The sequence below is a fragment of the Gorilla gorilla genome, chromosome 5 (assembly GCF_029281585.2).
Source record: "Gorilla gorilla gorilla isolate KB3781 chromosome 5, NHGRI_mGorGor1-v2.1_pri, whole genome shotgun sequence".
In the NCBI taxonomy this organism is placed as follows: Eukaryota; Metazoa; Chordata; class Mammalia; order Primates; family Hominidae; genus Gorilla; species Gorilla gorilla.
The window spans coordinates 45,801,650-45,806,373 of record NC_073229.2 but is presented as its reverse complement, the minus strand read 5'-3'; positions in this window follow the sequence as shown (position 1 = coordinate 45,806,373).

Sequence of the window (4,724 nt, the reverse complement as noted above, 5' to 3'; positions counted from 1 at the left end):
AGCCAATTTTTTGTCCTCTTGTGCCTCATTCTGGATATTTTTTTCTAAACTATTGTCTTCAGCTGTTTCATCTGCTGCTATATCCATCCACTGCTATTTCAGTTGTTTTCCAATTTCAGGATTTTCATTTGGTTCATTGTCCACCCCCAACCGCGTCCCCCCGTTCCCCAACCAGCATTTTGTTAAACATTTTTTTTTTTTCTTGAGACGGAGTCTCGCTCTGTCACTAGGCTGGAGTGCAGTGGCACGACCTCCACCTCCCGGGTTCAAGCGATTCCCCTGCCTCAGCCTCCCGAGTAGCTGGGACTACAGGTGCACGCCACCATGCCCCGCTGATTTTTTGTATTTTAGTAGAGACAAGGTTTCACCATGTTGGTCAGGATGGTCTCAATCTCCTGACCTCGTGATCCGCCCACCTTGGCCTCCCAAAGTGCTGGGATTACCGGTGTGAGACACCACGCCCGGCCTGTTAAACTTCTTAATCCTGTCACTTATATTTGAACACTGTATACACAGTTATTTAAAAATCTTGTATGATAACTCCAATTCTGTATTCCTCTTCAATGTATTTCTATTATCTGTTGCTTCTGTTGGGTTTTCCTTTGTGTCATTTTTTCTTCTCATATGCCTAGCTTTTAAAATTTTTTGCAAAATTGTTTGAGAAATAATTCGAGAACTATGATACTATTCCCTCATGAAGAGGATTTCCAGAAAGCTATAGCATTATGGAATCACTTAAATCCAACCACAAAAGAATATTCAAAGCTGAGCTACAGTCCTGGGAAGGCCTGCCTGTCTGGTTCACCCTTACTCATAAAGTGCAATCCTTTGGGGTCACACATCATCAGTGAGGAAGTTAATCAGTCCCGTCCTTCCCCAAGCCCCAACTTGGAAGTTCCCAGAATCCAACTTTGGTGTATTTTTCTTTTGTGAACTTATCAAATATTTGACTCACTTTCTCAGGTGCCCCTCCTAGAATCAGAAGATACCTAGAAAACAATGGCCCCAAAGACAGGGCTCATCTCTGTCTATCTCCATGCTCTTCTAATCTAGCAATCTTTGACTCTAATTAGTTCTCTAATGCCATTAAGTATATATTTTTTTAAAGCATTCTTCCCAGCTTTTCCACTTCTCCTCAGTAGAAGAGTTGGTTCATAGTACCTTGTCTGCTATTATCAGAATCAGAATTCTGGTCATATGTTTTTGCAGGGTAGATATAATTAGAAAAGTGATTTCAGCTCCAATTCCTATGAATTATTTTGATATTCTAACTTAAGGAAACATTTACATTTAACTCATTTGATTAAAAGTTCTTTAAAAAAGAATACACTATAAGCAATTCTTCCTGAGAAACTATAGATTTAGAGGCTAGAACTAACATTCCATAACTTTCTGAGGGACCTGGAGTAATTGAAAAAATTCTCTAATTTTAGACCAGATAATTTCAGGATGTCCTTCAGCTTTTTAAGCCTAAATCCTTTAAAAAATCCAAGTGAGGGCCAGGTGCGGTGGCTCATGCCTATAATCCCAGCCTGCAATTGCCTGTAATCACCTTGGGAGGCCAAGGTGGGAGGACAGCTTGAGCTCAGGAGTCCGAGACCAGTCTGGGCAACATGGCAAAACCCTGTCTCTACAAAAAATACAAAAATTAGCCAGGCATGGTGGTGTGCGCCTGTTGTCCTATTCAGAAGGTTGAGGCTGGAGGATGGCTTGAGTTGGGAGGTCAAGGCTGCAATGAGCTGAGATCGCATCACTGCACTACAGCCTAGGTGAGAGAGACCTTGTCTTTAAAAAAATAAAAAATAAAAATCCAGTTGAGGAAATACTGCTTTCTTAAACTCTTGGTTTTTAGCAGTGTCTGGGGTTAAGAGAAAAGGGGATTGCCTATAATTAAAACTTTCACTGAGACTGACAGGTGTGGCTGGGGAATGCTTCTGGACTGAGGGGCAGAAGCTATCTCAAGAATGCCCCTTCCTTTTTCTTAAATGCCAAACTTTGTGTGAGGTACTAACAGGTATCCCAGACTTTACATGTTCAATAAAAATAAAAAACAAAAACAAAAAATCCCTGCTCCAATTGCATTCTCCCATCACTGTTAAAGTAACTCCATTCTTTCATTCTTTCAGTTGCTTAGTGCCAAAACATTGAGTCTAAATAAAAATAAAATGAGTCAAAATAAAATAATTTTGAGACAGAGTCTTGCTCTGTCACCCAGGCTGGAGTACAGTCACCAGATCACGGCTTGCTGTAGCCTTGACCTCCCTGGGCACGGGTGATCCTCTCCTCTCAGCCTTGTGAGGAGCTGGGACTATAGGTGCATGCCACCACACCTAATTTTTGTTGTTGTTGTTGTTCTTTGTAGAGACGGGGTTTCACCATGTTGCCCAGGCTGGTCTTGAACTCCGGAGCTCAAGCTATCTGCCTGCCTCAGCCTTCAAAGGTGCTGGGATTACAGGCATGAGCTACCATGCTGGGCCTTAAGAGACATTCTTGCCTCTTCTCCTTCTCTGTAGCTCTATATCTAATCCATCAGCAAAATCTTGGCACTGCCTTCAATGCATATCTAGAATCTGATCACATCTCACCACCTCTGCTACCTTTTCTAAGCCATTCTCATTTCCTGTCTGGATTAGCTTTAATTCATTAATGCAAATAAAAACTAAAGAAAGCCTAAATAGCTCCTAACTGTTCTCCAGCTCTTACCCTGGCCCCGTATAGTCTATTGTAAGTTTTGACTTTTTAAAAACTGACATGTCATGTCTTTCATTAAAATCCTGTAATAACTTTCAATTTCACTCTGGATAAAACTCAAAAGTCCATAAACTGGCTTACAAGTCTGTTTCTTTTCTTTTTTCTTTTTCTTTTTTTTTCAGGCAGAGTCTCACTCTGTCGCCCAGGCTGGAGTGCAATGGCATTATCTCGTCTCATTGCAACCTCCATCTCCTGGTTCAAGTGATTCTCTTGCCTCAGCCTCCTGAGTAGCTGGGACTACAGACATGCACCACCATACCTGGCTTATTTTTGTATTTTTAGTAGAGACAGGGTTTTGCCACGTTGGCCAGGCTGATCTCAAACTCCCGACCTCTAGTGATCTGCTCGCCTCAGCCTCCCAAAGTGCTGAGATTACAAGCGTGAGCCACCACGCCCGGCCTGCTTACAAAGCTGTTTCTACAGGCCCTCTCCCCTGTCTCTCTGACCTCATTTCCTACTACTGTCTCACTGGCCTTGCTGTTTCTCCAATGTCAGCACCTTTGCAATGGCTGTACTCCCTTTTTGAGATGATGTTCTTAGGTAAAAAGCAAAAATATTTAATTTTCCCTTCGCTCATAGCATAGTCTGATATGTGCCTTCTTAGGTTACATTGTAGTTTAAGTAGTATAACCAGTTTGCATCACCAGATCCTGAAAAGTCAGGCATTATTTCTGAGGTTAAGGTTTTCTCATTCTTATGTTGGAGATTCACCTCACTCCAGACTGCCAGCAGATGAGAATGTGCCTGTCTGGTTTAGTTGTCAGTTGCTTTCAGAAATTCATGCAGAAAAGGGGCTATCATGATCAGGCTAAGATGCCAGAGAGGTCTCTCAGTTCACAAAGAACAGAAACCATTACTTGCTAGTGATATTGACACTGTGCATACTTGTGACCCAGCCATTGACTCCTGGGTATGTTCTCCAGAAAAACACTCCCAAAAGTGTTCACAGCAAGACTGTTTATTATAAAGAGTTGTTTAAAATGACCTTCATTTGAGAAATGAATCAATGACTAAGCATTGTACAGCAGTTAAAGGGGTGAACTCGACTTTCATATATTAATATGAATAAAACTCAAAAAGCAGAATGGTATAAAATGAGTCATATTAACAGAAGACCAGTTTTGTAAATCAAGTATTTAAGGATGGGAGAAACAGGATTGGGATAAAAGTAAAGGAGAAAAAGTGTGTAAGAATGAAAGCAAGGCCTCACACAGACCAATGACTCTGATGTGCCATGAAGTGAGTTCATAATCAGTCCACACCGAGTACCCGAAGTTATTCATTGATCAGGTCTGGGAAGAGGGCAGAATCCTATGGCAAACTTAATTAGAGGCCCCTCTGTAGGTGGGATTGAGACCAACCCATAAACAGAACCCTGGGAGTAGTCATTCAACAAGCATGTTTTGAGGGCCTTTTCTGTATCAATCATTATTCTGTATATTAGAGACACAAAGATGAACAAGGCAATAAGGTCTGTTCATCATACTGCAGGTTCATACAGTCTATGCACATTTCTACATCTTTTTTTTTAACAAAGGGACAGGAAATTTTGGGAAATGATTTGCCAAAACACACATATTTATTTGCAGCATTTCTGAGACTAGCATCACAAAAAATAAAAGGGAGTAAGTCTGGAAGAAGTGATACACTTACTGGGTCCCAGGAATAAATGTCAAAATCATTCTGAGAAAAATTTTAATGAGCATTATGAATTCCAAACAAATAACAATATAGTCAATAATGTTTGGATTATCCAGGTTATAGTTACGTGATTAGTTATAAAGACTTACCTCTACTCTCTACCTCTACTACAGAAAATAAAAAGTTAATCGTATCAAAGACAGTTAAATATCCATAGAGATTGGTCACAGAAGATTAATTCAACTCTGCCCATGAAGTGACATGCTAATCTTTTTCTAACAACACTTGTCTTTAATTCCATAAAATAATGTCAGTTAAAGTGATTATATGCA